General features: G+C 35.1%; 1 protein-coding gene and 1 non-coding gene across 2 annotated transcripts in view; both read right to left on the bottom strand.

The window, feature by feature from the left end:
- Window positions 1-25,368, bottom strand: part of LOC138710379 (protein THEM6-like) — a 292,209-nt gene that overhangs the window by 194,386 nt on the left and 72,455 nt on the right. The gene's annotated exons all lie outside the window — the stretch shown is intronic.
- Window positions 10,221-10,293, bottom strand: TRNAN-GUU (transfer RNA asparagine (anticodon GUU)). The gene has a single exon. It is a non-coding gene; the product is annotated as a tRNA-Asn (tRNA).

Below are 25,368 nucleotides of genomic sequence, written 5' to 3'. Positions count from 1 at the left end.
CATAATATAATATAATATTTAACAATACTAATATTATAATAATAGTCTAATTATCATTATCGTCATTGATGTGTTCTGGCGCGCAGCTTCAGTCCACATGTCCCATACTATATAGCAACCTTGTCCATGTATGAAGGAATGCCTCTCCTTGACCTAGGATATAAAATTTAATCAGCAGGGAAATGTGACACGTGAAAGGAAATAAAAGTCTACCAAAAAATATTTAAGAAAGAAGCAATAGCTCAGTAGGCACATCAGTTTGAAAAGCGACGAAATTGTTAAAACTGAAGTCTTTAAAGACAACTAGCGTTTATAAAATATTGAATGAAACAGGCCATATGCCTAGGGTTTAATTTTATAACTTGTTATTGAGGGATGTTGATTTTAGCCCTATTTTTGGTCGATAATTCCAGCACTTATTGCAACGGAGTTTTACGTTGTATTTGTGAGCGGACTTGCTGTGTACCGTGATGACGTCACAGCGGCTGGGAGGACAGCATCACTTTCCGACTCGCTATGAGCCAGCCCTTCCTTCTATAGCCCTGCTACAGACTACCCCTCAACTCCCCACTCCACATTCCCCGGCAGAGAAGATATGTATCGGACCGATGCGAGTAGACCTGAAGGCAAGCATTGCTGAGTGACGGATTGTACTGTATAAGGCAGTGGTTCCCAAACGACCCACTTTTGAGCGAGATCTTAGTTTGGAACCCTCTCCCACTACCGTACCAGTTCTCGACTCCATTAGAAAAATTCAAATCCCTGTAAAATCGCAAACAACTATAATTTCACTCTGAATCAGAGGATACTACCCGACGTACGAATTTAAACAACAACTTTTTGAGTGTTTAGGTGAGGGGTTTGGACTTTTTCCATTGCTGGTTGTCACAATAAAAAATTAAAACACAACGTTTCGAAGGGTGGTTCTCCCTTCGTCTTCAGGTGGAAGGAAGGAGAGAAAGGAAAAAAAAACCTACTGTTGGGATCGTTACGTACAGCTATTCTGTATGACTGATCGTTGATTCCTTGCTTCGGTGGAGATTTTAATTAAGAAAAACCCGAAGTCATTAGCAGTATGTTGGCACTAAACCAAACGGAATAAAGAAGATGGGCGTGAAGTAGTTAAAAAATTTATGAAAGACACACAAAGGGAACTAAAAAATGAAGACGAAGGGAGAACCACCCTTCGAAACGTTGTGTCTTAATTTTTGATTGTGACAACCAGCAATGGAAAAAGTCCAAACCCCTCACCTAAACATTAATGATCCACAATTGCTTTCCAACCCCTCATTTAGATCAACTTTTTTAATATTTTCCGAAATAAACTCAAAACAATTTCGGAGTACAGATGGTTACTGAATCCACTGCGTTCAACTGGCTGAAATTCCAAAAACATATGAAGGAAAATTGAAATATGAGACTATTGATGGAATATTGAAACTAGACCATATTTTTGCAAAGCATTGAACAGTTTTGCATCAAAAGAACACCTCGGTTTAGCAAAAGAAGCTCTTAAATTTTTTTATAACATTTGCAACCTCGTATTCATGCAAGAAGAATTTCTCGTTTATGATTGCCCTCAAAACAAAAGCGAGAAATCCCGAATTTGAACATGATATCACTGTGTGTGTCCAATACTTATGCAAGATTTTAAAGTCTACTTTCTGAAAAACAGGCACACTTATCACATTAATTATGTTTTACTTCATAACTGTTGAGACATTTTTTCTTTATTTTTATGTTCAACCTTGAGTATGTTTCTAAATACAAAATAAATATAATATTAATAAGGCGTTTTTGTTTTATTTTGTAAACATCTTGCGATTTCCCTCAGCTCTTTACACTGCCACCGAGGGGGTTGCGTCCAGCACTAAGGCTTGCATCATAGCTTTCGGCTCTCGCTGGTCGCCTAAGATCCACCACTGATGCTTTACTATGTATTCGTTTCAAAAGCGGCGAAGCGTAAAGGACATGGGAGGGGGTATCTCCTTTCCTTTTCCCTTCTTCAATATGTATGTATTTATTCACACTGCAATGGGTATATACCCGGTGGCAGTGGTAACTAATTACGCTCAATAATGACAATAAAAAACTTGAAATTAAAAATACAATTAATGCTAATATTAATAATTAATAGTAACAATAATTTATAATAATAATAATAATAATAATAATAATAACAACAACAACAGGGAATATCCTAAATTAAATGAAACGATCACTTAAAATAACATTTGAAATAAATCTAATTTGTATCTTAAACCTAAGTTCGAACTAAAACCCACGAGTTTGATATGTTCATATCTGCACAAGTACCTTTCAACATTACACTCATTTCGCTGTCAACTCACTCACTGCACTGGAACTACGACATATTTCACTGATTCTATCCTGATTTCACTAACACTTCAAAAACATTTCACTGTTCAAATACTTTGCACTGCCACTATAAACTATAAAGCTTCACTGACAGGAACACGTTTCACTTACACAACACACTTCAATGACACAACATAATTCTTCACTGATACAACACTTCAATAACAACATATCATTTACACCCTTTAAATACTGTGTATAATTACCGTCTATTAGTAAAGTCCTTAAGCCTATTTTTAAATACATTTTTGGTTGTTGGTAAAGCCTTTAGTAAGTCTGCAGGTAAAGCATTCCAGTCCCTCATGGGTTTTCATAATAAATTATGTAGGCCGCGGTATTTGATTCGAATCTTAGGACATGGATATTATTATTTTTATACATTATAAAAGTCAAAATGAGACAAAAACATTTCAATTTAATTGACGTCGTAGGAGTTTAATTTATTATCTATATAACTTTTGGTATGACCAAATATTTAGGCAATACACGAAATCTATAAATAACTACAAAACTACAAAATGATTGACAATTGTATTTTCGAGGAAAGTCCTATAATTCTAAAGTTAATTTTTTTTAGTTGGTTATTTAACGACGCTGTATCAACTACTAGGTTATTTAGCGTCGATGAGATTGGTGACAGCGAGATGATATTTGGCGAGATGAGGCCGAGGATTCGCCATAGATTACCTTGTATTCACATTACGGTTGGGGAAAACCTCGGAAAAAACCCAACCAGCTAATCAGCCCAAGCGGGGATCGAACCCGCGCCCGAACCGCGCCCGAACGCAACTTCAGACCGGCAGGCAAGCGCCTTAACCGACTGAGCCACGCCGGTGGCTTCTAAAGTTAAATGGAGAAGCATAATATAACAAAGAGATTAATTTCAGAAAAATTAAACCAATAAAATGGTAGGTAATTAAACCTTCCACCGAGAAATTTAATAACAATTTGACACTTCAGAAATTGTACTGCAGAAATTAATTTCCATCCAATACGCCAGCTCCAGTTTAATGCCTCAAGCAAGCTGATTGCCTACATTTCCGTAAATTAATACCGCGTCTGTTCGTATAGCTTGCGAGAGAGATCGCTACTGCCGTCAAGTTTTAGATGCTTAAGCTAAGTTAATGGGACTGGATTAGTTAAATGGTGTTTACCTACTTATATCCCACGAAACAAAATTGCAAAAATCCTCAAACTTTGCAATCGAAATATTTATCATTCACATAGCTAACACAATATTGTGTGTGAGAATTCGCCTTTGTCATTAACTCTTAATACAAGGTATCTAGTCTATGAATTATAAAAAGAAAATATTAACAGTGGCATAGTCATCGATCGTCGTGGATCATCAAGCATGAAGGATTATCAAGTTCTGAGTGGAGAGAAATGCTAAAAATGATTGCGATGGTGGCACCAGTGCGTTCTCTCCCTGGTCGCTCTACAGGCACAACCCACTGTAGGCACTGCAGTGAGTATGAAACTTTACCACATGTGCTTGGGAGTTGCCCACAGGGAGAAGTACTCAGAATAAAACGTCACAACACCATACGGTCTATGATCGCAGATGCACTTCGATCCAAAAATCTAGGCGTTCACGAGGAAGTTCATTGTATTGCTGATGGTGGGAGCAATCGTAGGATCGATATCATAGCTATAAATAGGAATAAACAGACAGCCGAAATAATTGATCCTACGATCAGATTTGAAATCTCAGGTACTCAACCATCTGAAGTGAACGAAGAGAAAAAGAAAATCTACGAGCCCACGATTCAGTACCTATCAGCGAAATACTACATTGAAAAAATCACAGTTACCGGTCTCTTCTTCGGAGCGAGAGGCACCATTCCGAAAGCCTTTGTAAATTGGAGGGAAAAATACAAGCTGAAGAGAGATCTTCCAGATTCCATCGTCACCACCATTATAAAATTTTCTGTAGCGATATTTCGTCAGCATCTTTATGTCGTACATTCAATTTAAATTATACTTGGTTCTATTTTTTTTCTTATGTCTTAATCGCTTTTGTCTGAAACCTGTTTATATAATTTTTCATTTTAAATTTTACTGTAAGCTATTCTGTGTCGCAGGGCAAACCCAAAATATTGGGTCAGACCAATAAATTAAATTAAATTATCTTTTTCTATATATATAATTTGAACTGGTAATGGAAATTACGGGAAAACGGCTGAACGGATTTTGATGAATGAGCCTTCATTTTGAAGCTTGGCATCCAAGGATTTTCAGAAAAATAGTAACTTTCAGTGAAGCGTTAGTCTACATAATTTTCCTATTTTCCAAAATCCATCTTTCGTTAGTTTTGGTAACTAATTGCATTTCAGTATAAAACAAAACACACACTACAATAAACAATAGGATATTACACGAAGGCCATGACCCTCAGGATTGCTGACATATTTAGAGCTCAAATTTAATTGGTTATTAAAATCTTCAAGACTTACTAAAATTAATTTACCGGTCTAATTCTGTGGTGTATAAATTTCTGAGTACAGCTGTGTATTGGATATTAAAACCTACAAAACTTGAGGTGGTTTCATGACATTATTACCATTAGAAATGAAATAGTATTATAGTTAATGCCATGATGTGACTACTTTTCATTTCATATTAATGCTATATTGATGATATGAAAGTGAAATGTCTTGCGGTTATAGAAGTAGATGTAGAGAATATCTTAAATTAGATCTTCATTTCTATAATTTACTGAGTGGCGGCTATATAGTATATAACTACAAAACTTACGTAAGATAATAATATTGTTGTTAAAAATCAAATATCTTTATACATTTTTATTAAAAATCAAATATTTTTATAGTTATTAATCAAGTAGGGTTGGGTCTTTTTCATATACTTAATGGCGATGTGGTGTAGATATCTATGTGCGTCATTCTCTTCAGTATTGGCTCGAGAGAGCGCAAAAATTACAGTTCCTAAGGAAAGACCAAAAAGTATTACTTACTGATAAAATAAGAAGCCTACAAAATTATGTAGTCTCCCGAATATTTCAGCAAGATCTCTTAGCAGGATAAAATGATTTTACCCTCTAGATTTCAAGCTCTACATGCAGCAGCTATACCAGGATGCTATGTCTATTGTTCGAAAGCATAGCAAACCAGACATTTTTTTTTTAACTTTCACTTACAATCCACAATGACCTGAAATAGCTACTGCTTTACTCCCACATGAAAAACTTACTGATCGTCCTGACATTGTTACTTACATTTTCGCATTGAAACTCAAAAACTGAAGGTGGATAGGTTCAAGAAAAAGTATTTGGCATAAAAAAACCATTCAGAGGGAATATGTTCATTATTATGGAAGCAAATAACTTTCGAAATGTCTAGTATTCTTCATTGAAAATAAATCTGAATTTTTTTTTATTTCAACGTCTAATGAACTTAGTTTGCAGCATTTGCTGCACAAGCCATTAATCGTTTAGAAATGAAAGTCATATGTCGCATTGCTGGTTTTTCATATACCCTTGGGTACATAATCAAATGAACCACCTATAAATTTAACAAATGAATAAGGCGATGGCTTTTAATAAAAAGGCAAAGAAATTATTGAAGGACGTAACCTGATTCTGCGTTTTCCTCAATTTTCAAGGGTAATCAGTGGCCGTTGCAGTCTCACGGGTCTACAGAGACATTTTGATTGCGCGGAAATGGGAGATTATACAAGATACGGTCGCTGTTAAGATATAACTTATAAGTTTATTTTTTATGCCGTAATGTTACTACTTGAAGTTCCTGATTTTGCTGTCTTCCGAAAATATTAGCCTACTTTCTTTAAAAATATGCGCCTTCCGTCAGATCTGAAGTCGAGAATCTAATTAAATTGCAAGCCGCTTTAATAAAGGCGAATGTGCGAGTCGTAAGAGAATAATCTCACTAAGAACCTGTACTGTCTATTGAAAAGTACAAAATGATTTGAGGTAAAGTCTTTGTCAGGACTAGAAAATGCTTTTGTGTGTGTGTGTGTGTGTGTGTGTGTGTGTGTGTTTTTTTTACCATTTATTTACATCATGTTCCATTACAATTAAAGTAATACTACATGACTGGTTGATTACTACAAAAATTTATGCGTACAATTATTTTATATAACAGCTTCCTCTATATCCATAAGAGATTTGATGTCTATATTAATAATAAATCTGTAGCCAAAATGTTCTGGTAATTTTCGATTTTCCAAAAATAATTGATGTTAACATGTATAATAACACTAGTCAACAAGGTTTTTGTCACAAGGGTGAAAATGGTCATTTTAGATCAATATTTGTGTGCTGATAGTGGACCTAAACTTGAGAATTTTCCATCACGCACCATCTAAGAGGAAAATTGGAAATTGTAAAAAAAAGAAGAATGAATTTACTAAAGAACTCGGGTATCGAACTATGGACTTTATTTAAACGGTTACACAGTATATTCATACGTTTTATAACTTATTGTTGCTCAGAATATACTAGAAGTGTATTTTAAGGAATAGGTTCTTCCAAATATGTGAGTCTGCATTAATAAGGCGCGTAGTGGGCGATATATATGTATAATATCTGTATAACGTTATTGCTTTATGGCGCTAGACCAAGAGAAAGCACTGAGAGGGTGGGCTTTTAGAGTGACATAGATTGCATTTTAGGATTAGTTGAAAATTGTTTGAGCTTGTGACAAGTTGTATCGCTAGTTTTAAGTGTTTATCTTCGCGTTCATTTACGCTTTCTGAGAATGAAAAATCTCGTCGTGCGTGTGTAACTTCGCCGGACAGCTTTTGTTACGTTTGTGGAGAATTTACGGAAAAATCGTAGCGTCGGCCTTCATCAGATAAGTTGAAACAAGCATATTATTGCTATTTTGAATGCAATGTGTGTGATGAGGACAAATCGTGGGCTCCCCAGGTGTGCTGCATAACATAACTTATTACTCAAAACTGATAAAATGGATGAATGGAGAGAAGAATCGAAGTATGACGTTTGCAGTTCCAATGATCTGGCGTGAACCGACAAGCCATGCAGAAGACTTATTTCTGTTTAACATAGATTACGGAATTTTCAAAGAAAACAAGATCTAAAATTGAATACCCTAATGTTCAATCTGCAAAAAGACTGGACCAAAACTCCCTATTCCTAATCCACCTTCATAATTGGAGGAAATGGGTCTTCCAATAAAACAAACAGATGACTTGACTCAACGATCAACATCCTCTGATCCGTCCTATAGTTCAGAACATCATAAAGAACCCCATTTAATCCAACAATGTGAACTGAACGACTTAATAAGAAATCTTAATATCACTAAACAAGCTGAGATTTTAGGGTCTAGACTGCAACAATGAAACCTGCTAGTACCAGACACTAGAATTTCATTGTACAGGAAGAGACATGAACGGTTTTCGAATTATTTTATAATGAAATATTCTGTGTGCGCGTATGTAAATATAGACGGGTGAGTGGAAGAACTAGGATTTCAACACATCCCAGAGCAATGGAGGTTATTCATAGATTCTTCCAAAATAAGTTTAAAAGCAATGTTAATGCACAATGGAAACACTGAACCATCAATTCCAGTGGCGTATTCAGTGAATATGAAGGAAACTTATACAAATTTGTCAATGTTACTAGATGCAATCCAATATAAAACATACTGCTGGAAACTGCGAGATTTGAAAATTGTCGCCTTATTGCTCAGACTTCAGGGTGGATTCACAAAATACCGTTCCTTTCTCTGTTTATGGGATACTAGAGCGACTGAAAAGCACTATATAGTGAAAGACTGGCCTCCCAGAGAAAGCTATGTCCCAAGAGAACATAATATCAAGTATGTCTTTTTAGTAAAACCGGAAAAAGTAGTCTATTGCTTCCTCCTTTACATATCTAGCTTGGTTTAATGAAGAATTCCGTTAAAGCTATGGATAAAAATGGAGAAGATTTTGCATATGTAAGGAATATGTTTCCGAAACTCAGTGAAGCTAAAATGAAAGAGGGAATTTTTGTTGGCCCTCAAATTAGGAAACTTTTGAAAGATAAGAGCTTCGAAAAAAAATTAAGTGTTGAGGAACTAGAAGCTTGGAATGCCTTTGGAAGTGTTTCAGTGGGTTTACAATTACTAACAGCTTGTGCAAGAACTCCTGCATAGTTACCGGAAGCTTGGCTGTCAAATGTATTTGAAAATACATTTCCTACATCCCACCTCAACTTTTTCCCAAAGAACTTTAGAGCTGTAAGCGATGAACAAGGGGAAAGATTCCATCAAGATATACACAGGATGGAACAACAACATCAAGGAAGGTGGGATTCTAGTATGATTGGGGACTACTGTTGGTTTTTGTTCAGCGAAGGTGACTCAAACTACAAGAGGAAAAAATAACTCTAAGTAACTAAATATATTTAAAAAAAAATCTAGCTTGAAGTCTGTATATGGTTGTTTACTTCAGTGTAGGGCTCCTAAGTTATTTTATTTGAGATTTTAATCAATTTAATTTATAAATCTTAAAAAATTATAGTTCATTTGATCCAGTTTTAAATTTATAAAGTAAAAGCTTATTTTGAAGGAAAAAAGGGATATAATGCTACTTTTTCTTATTGTAATTATTATTTATGCAGCGTTATTATTTTTCTGTGAAACATCAGTGTATTTTGCATATAAATTTTGTATCTTAGGAATTTATTTATTATCACTGATGTAAATACGTATTTTGAAATGCACGAAAACGTTTTTTTAAATCAAAATACTTCCCCTTCTGTCACACAAAAATGTTACGTGTTACAGATTTTTCACTGCGATTTTCGTAATCAGCAGTTTCGATTTAGTATAAATCAGCTGATTTCATTTCTGTGACAGACAAAAAGTTAAAATTTGTTGACTAGTGTAATTATTCATCCTGAGACCGAAAACCGCTTTTATTTAATTTTTGTTTGTATGTCTGTCTGTCTGTCTGTCTGAGTGTTTGTTACCTTTTCACGCGATAATGGCTGAGCGGATTTCGATGAAAATTGAAGTATAAATTAAATTCGTTGTAACTTAGATTTTAGGCTATATGGCATTCAAAATACTTTATTTAAAGGGGCCTGAATTAAATAAATTGAAATATCTCGCTTATTATTGTTTTTTGTGAAAAATGTTACATAACACAAGTTTCTTTAAAAATTATTTTCGATAAGTTTTATTCTATGCAAAATTTTGAGAGGAATGATATTTAAGGATATACAAGACTTTTAAAATAACTCTGTAATATATTTTCACATCCGCCTTAGATTATAGCGTTGTTGTTCCTGCAGTAACTCCTATGTGCAAAATATAAAATTTTTGAGTAGGAAGAAAAAACACATTTATTCATTCCATGGCAATGGTACATAGGAGATCGTGAATTCTTACATTTTCGAAAGAAAGAAATGTAATTACATATCACTATATATGCTGTATCACTATTTAAGTTATTTGAAGGATTCAGAACAATAGTGGGCCAAGCGCCATTTACTGAAGATGTAGAAAACAAGAGTTACAATTTAGTTATTGCCATAATTCAATGGAAACATATAGCAAGTAATATGAAGTATACACATTAAAATTAAATGATATGTCAATCTTCATTAAACTGTGGTTGCATGTAATAACAAATAAGAAACATGTTAAAGGAATTGTCATTGCACCAAATGAGTGGTCTTTGGACCAAAATGAACGAATTTTAATTATTTAAATGCAAGTTAAATTAAGTAACATATTAAACACTTGGACTCTCACTTTGAGAGAGGAACATAAGTTAAGGGTGAAAAATCAAGCTTTCAGGTATAACTCCCTGTTAAGTTGATTTGAATAATTTCGAGGGAAAAATTGTTCCGGGGCCGGGTATCGAACCCGGGACCTTTGGTTTAACGTACCAACGCTCTACCAACTGAGCTACCCGGGAACTCTACCAGACACCGATCCAATTTTTCCTTCTATATCCACAGACCTCAAAGTGGGCTGACAACCGTCAAGCAACCAACGTCAAGTGCACACTAACTCTGTGTGACTTAAATTGTGGTTTTCTGTTAACGAACAGTGACGTGTATTATGCAAATCAAGCTTTCAGGTATAACTCTCTGTAAAGTTGATTCGAATAATTTCGAGGTTAAGAGTGTTTGAGAATAAGGTGCTTAGGAAAATATTTGGGGCTGAGAGGGATGCAGTTACAGGAGAATGGAGAAAGTTACACAACACAGAACTGCACGCATTGTATTCTTCACCTGACATAATTAGGAACATTAAATCCAGACGTTTGAGATGGGCAGGGCATGTAGCACGTATGGGCGAATCCAAAAATGCATACAGAGTGTTAGTTGGGAGGGCAGAGGGAAAAAGACCTTTAGGGAGGCCGAGACGTAGATGGGAATATAATATTAAAATGGATTTGAGGGAGGTGGGATATGATGATAGAGAATGGATTAATCTTGCTCTGGATAGGGACCGATGGCGGGCTTATGTGAGGGCGGCAATGAACCTCCTTAAAAGCCAGTAAGTAAGTAAAATATTAAACGATGTATCCTTCTATCAAACACGAATGTTCCTTGGATCAAATGTCTTATTTTAATTATGCAATTACTTTATATTTATTTCTAACAGGTGCAGCGGAGCGCACAGGTACGGCTAGTATTATAATAAATATGCTAGCTTATCTTATTCTACATTACTGCTTACTTTATACCAGTTCTATTCCTAATATTGTTCTAGTTTTAGTTATGTCTACATATACAGTAGGGTGGAGTGAAAAAATTAATTTCAGAATTTAAATTCGGCAGGGCTCTCAAAAGTTGTCATTTAATGTCAAATGATCGTGTACGAATTTTTTTGGATTTATTTTAATATTCAGATGCGCCCCAGAGGCTTCGAAAATTTCCTTACAGTTAAAAATAAGAAAATGAGCTTTTGTTTTATTCTTATTACTTAATTGATAATATTATCTCATTTTCAGTTTGAGAGAGGATATGGATCACAGTCATAGAGAGATATTGGAAAGGAGTAAGGGTACCCCAAGTACAAGGAGCACAACAGAATCCCCAATATCTGACACTCTACCAAAAATATCAGAAAATGTTCTTCCCAGCAGTGCTGATGTACTGAGGAACTATCAACTGTGAGATGGAACTTGAAACTTGATATTCATTCAAAAGAACCAAACATCAGTGATATTGCAGAAATTTAATAGTTTCCGTAGATGTTGAGAAGGTGTGGAGGAAAGCATTATTCCTCACATTTCTCACAAACGTGTAGTTGGAACATCATTCAATTCCACAGTAAATACAGAAACACATTGAAACCATTCAAAGGTAGAGAAAGTGATATGAATTACAAAACTAAAATTAAAAACTACTGCAAAACTACTAATTCACAATTATTCCATATTGCCTTTTGCAAATGTATAGACTTTTCAAAATGCAAGTGCCCAAAAGGCAAGAAGATTCCAAGTGATGAGCGAGAGTTCATTGTTGACCAGAGAACCATGAGGAAAATGGTAATTGGTGATATTGATCTTAAAATGATCCAGAATATTAAGAAAAAAGAGGAACGACAGGTGAAGGAACAAAGGAAACTGGAGGTGTGTCAACAGAATATTCGATAAGTATTGCATCTGAAAGCTGTTCAGGATTAGAAGATGGGGAAGGAAATAAAAGTAGAATTAAACCAATAACCAGAATAAAGACAAATCAAATGAGATTGCATCTTCCAAAGATGGCAAGGCGTAGCCTTTCAGATCGAGCAGCTGCCTCTATTGCTAGTGGTATTTGCAAGACATTGGTGTATGATATGATGGTGAGACAAGTAATGCCATCGATCATAGTAAAGTACGCAGAGAAAGGAAGATTTTTTTATATTTTAGTAGGTTATTTTACGACGCTTTATCAACATCTCTGTTTATTTAGCGTCTGAATGAGATGAAGTGATAAGGCCGGTGAAATGAATCCGGGGTCCAACACCGAAAGTTACCCAGCATTTGCTCATATTGCGTTGAGGGAAAAATCCCGGAAAAACCTCAACCAGGTAACTTTCAGTACAGAAAAACCTTCTGAGAAACGCATAATACTTACAACATATATTATTAAATTATATGTATCAGTCTGGTTTTCCATTAAAATGAAACCAAAGTCAACAGAAGGTTCACGTCACCTCTGGAAATTGATAAATCTATTTCGATATTTACCTAAAGAAATAAAGACCATTATTAATCCAGTTATTCAGAAAAATAGCTTCTTTGCTCATTCTGAAAAGATTCTTTTATCGATGATAACTGATGAGAGATGAGATATTCAGCAGCTAGCACTCAGAACAATTATAGCAGCAAGACATTCTCCGAATTATTTTTCAAGGGTAAGAATGTTTCGTGTTCCAGAAGTGAATTTTTAAGCTAAGGATTACACAGAACTAATTCACTGGCAAGAAACACAGAGACACGAACCACCAGTAACAAAGAATGTAGAAGAGAGGAGATGAATATTGACATACTCAAATTTTCACGTCACACTCGAGCGACTGAGATTTATGTTCACCTTATAACAGAAACATCCAAAAGTGACTGTGGGGAAGTCAGAAATACAATCAAATTCACTAATGAAATCATTCAATACAAAGTCTGAATATACTCCTTGAAATTTGGAAAATAAATTGAAAAACATTACACAAATTTTATCACTAAATATGGTATAATATATTCACATACTCATTTGTAATATGCACGTTTGTCTAAGGGCTGTCATAAGTAAATAATTATTTCATTAAAATTGAAGAATTCTTTTTTTTTTTTTTGAAAAGCGAGTATTTTAGTAGTAATTACCTATATTAGTATTTGTAAGTGAAGTGTATATATCAGACCTTTAAAATGACTTGAAATATGCTTTGAAATAATAATTTGTAGATTATTATAAAAAAAAAGTTTAGCAGTTTGATGTTCCAATATTTGTTCTATACTTCACAGCGCTTGGGGCGCATCAAAGAATTGAGATAGAAACTTGAGATTTTGCATGAATAATAACTATATCAATACACAACTTTTGCACACCCTGCCGATTTGAAATTCAACAAAAAAAAATTTTTCCCTATACTTTTCACTCCACCCTAATATACAGTCTCCCTCCTAATTACTACATACATATTTGTTACAAATTTTACAATGATTCAAAGTCTACCAAATTTACGAATTGCATGAATTCTTTACTGTAAAATTTTATTATGTCTATTTTATTAACTGGCCATTTCCCTTTCTTTCTTGAAATTTTGTTCCTGAATATGACTCGTTGCGAATTAAGTTTAGGGCAGTCATATATTAGATGTTCTATTATCTGTTCATTTAGGTTGCAGGGACACATTGGAGATTCCATTATTTTGAAGCGGTGAAAATAGGATCTTAGTTTACCGTGTCCTGTTACAAATTGGGTGAAATTGGCTGTTAGATGTAGGTTCTCTTGCAGTCTCGATTTTACTGTTGGAAAGAACGATTTTGTAATTTGCCCTTGTGACGTGGTTTGCCACAAGCTTTCCCATTTCGATAAACTATGTAGTTTCATGTCATGTAGTATTTCGGTTTTTGGAATCTTCTTGTAACAGATTTCCAGTTCACTGTCTTGAGATGCTTGCTTCGCTAGTTGGTCAGCAAGTTCATTGCCGTATTCTCCTACGTGTGCTTTAATTCAGCTGAATTCTATGTCCAGTTGTCTGTTTTCAGATTTCTGAGTTTCGTCCTACATTCTTCTATTAATTGTGACCTTTAACATTTTCCTTGCCTTGATGCATGTCGTGATCCTTATTGTGGTCCTTGTCGTTCATATCTTTGTCATTTTCGTGATCCTTATCGTTGTCCTTGTTGTCTTTCTAATAGTCCTTTTTGTGGTTCTGGTCCTTGTAGTCCTTATCGTGGTCCATGTCGTGGTAATGTATTTATCGTAATACTTGTCGTGGTGTTTGTCGTGTTTCTTGACGTAGTATATAATTGTGGTCCTGATCTTTGTCCTTATCGTGGTCCTTGTTGTCTTTCTAATAGTCCTTTCCGTGGTTCTGGTCCTTGTAATCCTTATCGTGGTCCATTTAATGGTATTTATCATAATCTTTGTCGTGGTGTTGTCGTTTTTCTTGAAATATGTTGTTGTGGTCCTAATCTTTGACCTTGTCGTGTTCCCTGCAATGTTCCTTGCTGTCTTTTCCGTTTGTCTACATTTGACATTTCAAAATTAATATTGTTCTCCCACTTTGGCGAATGACTTTCGTGTTACATGGTATATTTCAAACTTTCATAAAAGGTAAACGATCAAGGACGTAAAAAGAGACCTACACTGGAAGTAGACAGACAACTGATAACATTTTGAACTTGTGTGTACTTTGGAGTAGGATGAAAAGAGGCCTACGCATGCACGACCAGATGTCTTCCTGGCTACGTCGATATCGATTGAGCCGGCTTCCACCGTATATAGTCCATACTACAGAACATCCATATTATAAAACCTCCATAAGGTCAAAATGTTCATATTGTCAAAATGGACATACAGTGAAAATGTCCATGTACTAAATGTCCATACGACAGAAAGCCCATATGATAAAACGTTCGTAAGGTGAAAATGTCCATAGTGTCAAACGTCCATAATGTCCAAGTTCAAAGGAAAATTCTGCTTGAATAGAACACAATAAATTTTATTCCATAACTCGTGCAAATCAGTTATTAATCATCGGGAACCGGATCTCACTTTTAAGATGGTAACCAATACTTTTGAGGTAGCTATATGAGAATTTCTCTATTTTCTTTGTACCTGTTGTAGTTTCTCACAATCTGGAGAATTTGTCTTTGATTCGTCAAATACGTTTTATTCACCGGCTCTTTAATTTGTGTATGCCCCCCCCCTTTCTTGCAACATTTGTGTCCAAATTTCATTTTATTCGCGCTTTAGGTACCGTACTGTATAAATCGCCAAATGGATGGATGATGTACAGCCAACACTCTTCCTCTTGCCTTAACACGGTTCAAGGTGCACTTTACTTCTATACCTGCTTCATCGGCACTATGTAAATGCTTATCTGTGCCATCCCGTAAAACCCGAATGTTATGCAGGTTGCTGTTAGTTATCGCAGCATTACAAATTTTCCTTTCCCTGCATCGCCAATATATTTTGTCCTCTCTCTATTGAAGTTATGATGTTGTTACAGGTACCCACGAAAAGAAAAAAGTGGCTTACCCTTCCGTCATGGCACTAACTGAGGATTTCGTTTCATCTTCAAATATTTAAATTTTGGTTAGTTCTGTACTTGAAAAAAATTTACATAGATTACTATAACTACCTTGAATAATGGATATAGTGTACATTATAGAGCTATGGACATTATGACTCTGGACATCAGAGTGAAGTGGACATTATAGAACTACGGAGATTTTGACTCTGGACGATTTAACATGGACATTTTCAACATGGACATTATTCCATGGACATTTTGACGTATGGACATTATAATCCTGGACTTTATGTCTGATAACCATTGAACCGTGCTCTAGAACTTTACTTTCGACGACCAAAAGTCGTCTCATTCTTTTTTGGGGAACTGTACATATAATTGTATAGTATACTAAGAAGAACTAAGAACAAATAATATTTATGTGCAATCAGGTCTACTGCAGGAGATAGTCCGACGTGATAAACGAGAGAAACAGGTCATAAACCTCCAAAAGAAAGAAAGCTAAGGTATAAGAAGAACTTTTGAAATAAAAATAAGCCATACCATTTTAAGCCTGATTCAACCCGATACTGAATATGACCTTTATAGCAATGCTGCCGCCATGACATTAAAAGCAATATTCTCCCGCTTCACCTTCTAGCCAGCTCCACATTCACTGCATATGGAAGTTCTAAAATACAGCCACTGTATTAGAGACACTGAGAAGAGATAAAGCACCTCATTCAACTCGGCATGCACACGCGGTGTTCTATATCAGGAACAGTGGAAGGTGAAATGAGAGCCTGTGAGCCGTAACATTTTACCTTTAGGACGAACTCTCTGTATTACTACGTAATTTCCATCTCTCTTTGATTTCCGCACAGTCAATACGTGATCAGTTCAACTTCGCTTTGCCACCCTTCCTATGATGTGCAGATAAAAGATACAGTAAATGTTACATGCTAATGAGGCGTGCAGCAAGTAGGAAGGTACAACTGTCCGACCCTTGACAATAGAAGGTGACATTATGCACCACTCTCCGGCTGTCTGTTAGTCCAAGAAAAAAAAAAGATCGGCATTTAATTTTATAGAATGCTAACTAGACCATGGAGTTGTCTGAAAATTATAGCAACATAAAAATCCTGTACTTCCATTCGAACTCAAGAACCCTTGTAAATTTTAAAACTTTTTTCTATTGGGCCAAAGTTAACCAAAATTTTACGATGTAGTTATGATAACTAGTAATAGTATTCTACAAAATTCCAAAAGAATTGGGTAATTCCTTCAAGAGATATACTTTTTTTAAATGTATTATGTAATCTTTTGATTAGGCCATACTTTTTATATATTAATTACCATTGAACTTTGGATAATTTTTACAGATGAGTCTCCATATGTGGAAGAACCAGACTGTGCATTAAATTTATATAATGTGAATTAATTTCTGAGATATAACTTTTTGGAAATGTTAAAATATTAAGATTTTCCATGTTGAATCTTTCGTACACTACTTTTAATACTTGAATCTAAATAATTGATTAAATGGCGATCTTACTCGTGTTAATTATGTAAGCATGTGCGGCTTACAACTGTTTCGGTATTACTTGACACCATCCTCAGAGCCTACTAGATCTCGGCGCTATCTCAACTCCGCTGCCTGTTGTGTAGGTGCGTTCGTGTGATGAAGGGTTATGTCAAATAGTGTGTGTGTTCTGAAATTGATCTGTGTGTTGAGAATTTGATTAGGGTGTGTTTTAGTGTGTCTGTATATTTCATATTGTTCTAGTGTGTTGAGTTTTTGGTTTTTGGGTTGTATGTGTAGGACTTCCATATCTGTATTAATGTTATTGTATGTGTGGTTGGCATTAGTTACGTGTTCGGCATATATGGATGTATTGTGTCCTCTGGTTATTGCTTTAATGTGTTCTTTGTATCGAGTTTGGAATGATCTGCCTGTCTGTCCAATGTAGAAACTGTCGCAACTATGCATGTGACTTTGTATACGCCTGTGTGGTTGTATTTATTTGTTTGTGTTGTTTGTGTGTTGAGATGTCTTTGTAGTGTGTTTTCTGTTCTGTATGCTATGTTGTATTTCTGTTTTCTGAATGAGGATGCGATCTTGTGTGTGTTTTTGTTTTCGTATGTTAGTGTGATGTATTTCTTGTGTTCTTGTGTTTGTGTTGTGTTTTGTGTGTTTTTGTGTTTGCTGAGTTTTTGTTTTATCTTCCTTATGATGTCTATTATGTTTAGGTTGTAACCATTTTCTTGTGCTATGTATTTGATTGTGTTCACTTCTTCATTGTAGTGTTGTTGACTCATGGGTATGTTGAGTAATCTGTGTACCATTGTCCTGAATGCAGCATCTTTGTGTTGTGTGGGGTGATTAGATGTGTTGTGTATGTGTGTGGTAGTGGTGGTTGGTTTTCTGTATATTTTGAAAGTGCTTACATAATTAACACGAGTAAGATCGCCATTTAATCAATTATTAAGATTTTAATGATAAGCATTAATAAAACCAGTTTTTATTCATTACATTAAATTTCAATGCTTAGATATTTTTATCTCCATTGTCTGCGTACTATAAAAATTTCATTAGAATTGAATTATATATATTATAAGAAGTATGGTCTAAAGAAAAAAGTCAGTTACAAGAAAATGAGTGTAAATTATTTTTTGGCAGCTTTCAAATAGGCCAATCCCCAAAGACATTAGGAAAACATTTTTAGACCAACTTAGAAATGAAATTGGACAGATTCCTTTGGCAAGATAAAGGTACATATAGTATTGGTGTTTTAAGTGAAAAATAATTTCTAAAAGTTTACGTTTTTCACCAAAAGTCTCCCCTTAAACATTTGGGGTGCTCTTCATAGACATTTCGCTAGCCCCCACTACGAGCGTGCTAAACAGGATTCATATCATATCATATCGCTGACACTGGTTTATGAATACGAAAAACGTTAGTTCGCTGATCATCCACCGGAAGCCCGCGCTAAGAATGTCTATGAATAGGGCCCCTAATCTTCCAGTCTCTAATTTTTATCCTTTATGAGAAGAGCCAATTTGGATACCAAGGTGTGCGTATGAACAAGCATAAATTCAATTTCTTAAAATAACATTTGAGCTAATGATTTGTAAACACATCTATTGTAAAATAATATCTGTGGCATTACTTTAACACTTTATGAAGATGATCTTTCGAAATAATCGCTCGCTTCTAAAAATGGCATTTCTTCCAGAATTAGTAACTTTTCTGGAAACAGTCCCGAGATTTTTTTTTTTTTTTTTTTTTGGAATCGACCTAAGGCCTTGACACAAAAAGTTGAAATATTTTTCCAATGAAATTAGCCTCAAGAAACGACAAAGTGTATATATCAATATAAATATCAGACAGAAATTAAGTAAACCGATATATTAATTACAAGTTTGATCTTGGTAACAATTTTATTATACAAAAACCCTAATATTTGCAGATGACAGGCAATAGTATCAAATAGTGAGAATAATTTACAAGAAGCACTATACAAACTTAATAAAATCTCCAGGCACGAACATGTGCGATTTATTCTTTGATAAATAAAGTTCGGTAACAAAATTTATGTTGACTTTGCAATGCAATTCATATAGATGTGTTAATAAACTCAAAGGTTTGTTTAAAAATCTTTCGATAGGAGGCATAATTCCGTAAATAATTTCTAAGAAACAATCATTTTTGTCATTTCATCTTATAAGTCGGTGAAAAAAAAAGTTAAAGAAAATATTATAACAATTTCTAATCCTTTTTTAAAGACTTCAATCTCTCAGTAAACGTATATTTTATATAGCTACGGCGTTTCCGGATGAACTAAAAATTTCGTGTTTTAGTTTAAAATATATCGTGGTAAACAAACACAGAATTAAACTGAAGACGTGTCATTAAATGATCTCTTAGTTTTCAGGAATTCTGAAGATGTATTTTTCTTGAAAATATCGAAACATATTATTGCAGCATCCTAATATTCTTTCTTTACGCAGAGTAAAATGAGAAAGTAGAGTAAACTGGACAGAGAGAGAGAGAGAACTTAAAGCAGTGCAACAATTTAAAATAACTAATACTGCTATGAAATAAGTTACTGCTGTATATTATTATTATTATTATTATTATTATTATTATTATTATTATTTACTTGGTTATTTAACGACGCTGTATCAGCTACTTGTTTATTTAGCGTCGATGAAATTGGTGATAGCGAGGTCGTATTTGGCGAGATGAGGCCGAGGATTCACCGAGGATTGAAATCCGCCTTACGGTTGGGGAAAACCTCGGAAAAAATCCAATCAGGTAGTCAGGCCAAGCGAGAATCGAACCCACGCCCGAGCGCAACTCTAGATCAACTGGCAAACGCGCTACCGCCTGAGCTACGCTGTTGTCTGTAGAGATTATTATAACTTAAAAGTAAAATTTGAGACAATATACTGTAATAAACGTGCCATGATTGAGTTAAGTAAGTTATGGAAGAAGATAAGCACCATCTAGTTTTATACACGGCAATACGAGGTTTTGAGCGCCTTTACTTCCATATGAACTAGATGAATTAGGATTCGATAATCGTAATGACCTGAGAAGTGAAATATTTCCACTATAGATTATCGTATACAAATTCAGAAGGAGACTGATAAAATTCAACAGACATTGCTTGCTCCACAGGAACGCATAAAGGTAGGAACGACAATCACACCACGAGAAATAGGCCTGCTTTAGTTGCTCTGATGTACCCGGACAAAAAAGATTAAACACTAAGCAAGGTCTTACGTAATGTGAAAGAAAGAGACTGGTCTGTTGTTATGACTTAATAGAACTTTCCCTTAATAAGCTACCGGTGGGAACTCGATCAGGTGAAGGTCAGTCATTGGGACCTTTCAAGGAATTCCACTGAGGACCACGTGGGCAACACTCGACAGGTCGCTCACATGACGAAAAGAAGGACGCTGCTGCTCTGCTGTGTACGACAAATCATCCAGCTTCGAAATTAAAGTCGCTAGCTGCAGTTCAATCAGTCAATGGCTTCCGAAGCAGGAGAAGCAATCAAAATTAAGTTAGTAATAATTATTAATCCTAAAATTCATTAAAGATAAGAATATAATTTTACATCAATAAATAAAAATCACAGATGTTCGAATGAGTAAAATTAATACTCAGCTGACAGTCTTACCTTATCATTTATAATACAGTGTATCATTTTAAACTTACAACTTACTTACTTACAAATGGCTTTTAAGGAACCTGAAGGTTCATTGCCGCCATCACATAAGGCCGCCATCGGTCCCTATCCTGAGCAAGATTAATCCACGCTCTATCATCATATCCCATCTCCCTCAAATACATTTTAATATTGTCCTCCCATCTACTTCTCGGCCTCCCCAAAGGTCTTTTTCCCTCCGGCCTCCCAATTAACACTCTATATACATGTCTGGATTCGCCCATACGTGCCACATGCCCTGCCCATCTCAAACGTGTGGATTTAATGTTCCTAAATATGTCAGGTGAAGAATACAATGCGTGAAGTTCTGCGCTGGTAACTTTCTCCATTCTCCTGTAACTTCATCCCGCTTAGCCCCAAATATTTTCCTAAGAACCTTATTCTCAAACACCCTTAATCTCTGTTCCTCTCTCAAAGTAAGAGTCTAAGTTTCACAACCATACAGAACAACCGGTAATATAACTGTTTTATAAATTCTAACTTTCAGATATTTTGACACCAGACTAGATAACAAAAGCTTCTCAACCGAATAATAACACGCATTTCCCATATTTATTCTGCGTTTAATATCCTCCCGAGTGTCATTTATATTTGTTACTGTTGCTACAAGATATTTGAATTTTTCCACCTCTTCGAAGGATAAATCTCCAATTTTTATATTTCCATTTCGTACAATATTCTCGTCACGAGACATAATCATATACTTTGTCTTTTCGGAATCTACTTCCCAACCTATCGCTTTACTTGCATCTAGTAAAATTTCCGCGTTTTCCCTAATCGTTTGTGGATTTTCTCCTAACATATTCACGTCATCCGCATAGACAAGGAGCTGATGTAACCCGTTCAATTTCAAACCCTCTCTGTTATCCTGAACTTTCCTAATGGCATATTCTAGAGCGAAGTTAAAAAAGTAAAGCTGATAGTGCATCTCCTTGCTTTAGCCCGCAGTGAAATGGAAAAGCATCGAATAGAAACTGGCCTATACGGACTCTGCTATACGTTTCACTGAGACACATTTTAAACAATTGAACTAGTTTCTTGGGAATGCCAAATTCAATAAGAATATCATATAATACATCTCTCCTTACCGAGTTATATGCCTTATTTAAATCTATGAATAACTGATGTAATGAACCCTTATACTCCAATTTTTTCCAGTATCGGTCGAATACAAAAAATCTGACCAATAGTCGATCTATTATGACTAAAACCACACTGATGATCCCCAATAATTTCATCTACGTTTAAAAGTTAGATACTTTTGTTTTCAATTATTATATCATAAATATTCATTACAATATCCAGCGAAATGCAGAAATGAGTTTGTTTTATGATGTAATGATTACAAGTGGTTCCTTCCTAGATCCTTTAATGAAATATAATATCAATGGTAAAGTGTTAATATTTTCATTATTTTTTGTAATATTGCCTATATATAGCCTGTTTTCAAATATATTAATATTTTAATTAAATCGAGGTATTTAATTTCAGTTTTAGTTTCCTTTATTAATGTAGAAAATGCGTGTTATTATTCGGTTGAGAAGCTTTTATCATCCAGTCAGCTGTCAAAAAATCTGAATGTTAGAATTTATAAAACAGTTATATTACCGGTTGTTCTGTATGGTTGTGAAACTTGGACTCTTACTTTGAGAGAGGAACAGAGATTAAGGGTGTTTGAGAATAAGGTTCTCAGGAAAATATTTGGGGCTAAGAGGGATGAAGTTACAGGAGAATGGAGAAAGCCAAATATCATTTCTCTATCATTAATTCCATCGACAAGTCTTGGTTTCCGACTTGTGCTCAGGTAACTGTGCTCCTCCCCCGTGAATCAGCTTAGCCCACGCTAAACTTCACTGCAGTATCTCCAATCCTCTTTACACAATCACAACCACAAATATGTCTTTAATTTCGTCTGTATTCATTCAATGAGTGCTAAAACTGACCACAGCATCGCAAAATTAGAAAAAAAAAATTTGATCCATTTCAATTCCTTTATCTGTGTAAAAATCAGGTCCATGTTCATTAGGGTAAGGGGGTACAATTTCGAACAGTAAACACATATTTGTATTTTGTGGACAAAATAAGCATAAGACGTTTCTAAATTTAATGTGAATACAATGTTAAAGATCTAGTTGTCATTCCACAACAATATGAGAAATAAAGGATAATTGTCCATAATTGTAAATGTTTTAATAAACAAAAAAATGTTCGAAAATGTACCAAAGGTACAGGTCAAGTACAATTTCGATCACAGGTATTTGCCACAAAAAACTGCTTTATCCTCTGGCACCCACGCACAATTCGTGATACCACACGCCGCACGTCTGGCATCGGATCCACTCCCCTTTCAAATGGATTCCTTTGAATAATAATTCAGTAGGCAGAGGCCATATTCATCTTCATTTGATGGAGCGGACGATGTTGCCCTTTCTTTCATTCTTCTTTTGGGTGCAGATTTATTCTTTCCTTTAGGCCGAGTATTAACTGCAGAGGATTTCATAGATCGTATCTCGTTGATATGGTCTTGCGAAATAAAGTAGAGAGCAGTTTTCTTTTATGTAAACAAGCTTTTTTTCTCGGGTTAGTTAAGAATGGCACTAACTACATTTTCTGGAGAATCAGAAAGACCTTTTTGCGAATTTTCTGAGAGACTCTGACTGACCACGGCCAAATCAAAAGCAGCACGTTTGGCCTGCAACGGGCTAAGACCTAACTCTCTATTTGCTAAGTACAGGAGCATATCTACAAAAGCCATTATCATGTCTCCGTGGGATGTTCAATCTTTCCTGTAACACGTGGAGTGAGACCAGTATGTTTTTCCTTTCCCTTATTTACTCTATCATGTAGAATGCTCATGGAAGGTGATACAACGCGGATGCTCCTTTCAATGAAATATCTCCTGAAATTACACTTTTGATTGTCTTTTCCGTAGCATTAGAATCCCATTTCAGATGTTTTTCCTTTTCTGTTTTCCTTCGTGGTATCTAAAATGTCTACAAACAGAAATTACGTAGTTAGAATAGTTACAAAGAACTATTCGAAATTGTACTCTTAGCGTTCAGAATTGTACCTGAATAATGTTCGAAATTGTACTTCAGCTATCCTTGAGAAATGACTAAATGGTTTTCTAACCTGTTCATAGATAGCAATGGTGTGCCGGTGACATGTGTAACGAAGACCACAGAACAGTTAGAATCAAATACAAACCAATATTTGTGATTGTAATTCAATACCACAACGGGAAACTACGAGTCATTTTATAACAGAGCATATTCTATAGCCAAAGTGCTTACCTTTGTTTGAAAAAGGATTTACTTGTAGTATATAGTAACACTTCACAACACAGCTTCTTAGGAGACAAACTTACAGAAGACTGATTATCGATGCTAAATAACTCAAGCAGAGTTACGAACATATGGAACTCGCAAATGTTAAAAAATCTTAGTGTGTTCAGAATTGTACTATGTTCGAAAATATACCCCCCTACCCTATATATAATCATTATTACCTAATAATATACTAATGAGTTTCTACAGAAATGTATATCTCTTAATACTGTATAATTGCGATCCTCAGTCTATAGTTACTATATTCAGCCCAAGAAATTCGTAATTAAATCTGCACAGTTGCATTACTGTCACTCTGTACAGACTCGTACAAACACATGTGTAGGCCTAAGTAAGCAATGAGCGACATAATGACAGGCATTTTTTGGAAATACGCGAGAAAATAGTGGAATGACGACAGTAAAAATGGCTTACATACAAATTGCTTTTAAGAAACCCAGAAGTTCATTGCCGCCCTCACACAAGCCCGCCATCGGTCCCTATCCTGAGCAAGGTTAATCCAGTCCGTACCATCATATCCCACCTCCCTCAAATCCGTTTTAATATCCTCCCATCTACGTCTCGGCCTCCCCGAAGGTCTTTTTCCGCTCAGGTCTTCCAACTAACAATGTATATGCATTTCTAGATTCACCCATACGTACTACATTCCCTGCCTATCTCAAACGTCTGGATTTAATGTTCCTAATTATATGAAGAATACAATGCGTGCAGTTCTGTGTTGTGTAACTTTCTCCATTCTCCTGTAACTTCATCTCTCCCAAATATTTACCAAGTACCTTATTCACGAACACTCTTAACCTCTGTTCCTCTCTCATATTGAGAGTACAAATTTCACAACTGTGCGGAATAACCGGTAATTTAATTGTTTTATAAATTGTAACTTTCAGCTTTTTTTTTGAGAGCAGACTGGATGACCAAAGCCTCCCAACCGAATAATAACAGGCACTTCCCATATTTATTATGCGTTTAATTTCCTCTTGATTGTCATTTATATTTGTTACTGCTGCTAAAGAATACTTGAATTTTTTAACTTTTCCAAAGGATAAATTTCCAATTTTTTTTATTACCATTTCGTACTATCTTCTAGTTATGAGACATAATCATATACTTTGTTTTTTCGGAATCCAATTCCAAACCTACCTCCTTACTTGCTTCAAGTAAAATTCTCGTGTTTTCTTTAATAGTTTGTGTATTTTCTCCTAATATATTCACGTTATCAGAATAAACAAG

Source organism: Periplaneta americana, chromosome 12, assembly GCF_040183065.1.
Source record: "Periplaneta americana isolate PAMFEO1 chromosome 12, P.americana_PAMFEO1_priV1, whole genome shotgun sequence".
In the NCBI taxonomy this organism is placed as follows: Eukaryota; Metazoa; Arthropoda; class Insecta; order Blattodea; family Blattidae; genus Periplaneta; species Periplaneta americana.
This window is presented reverse-complemented; position numbering and strand designations above follow the sequence as displayed.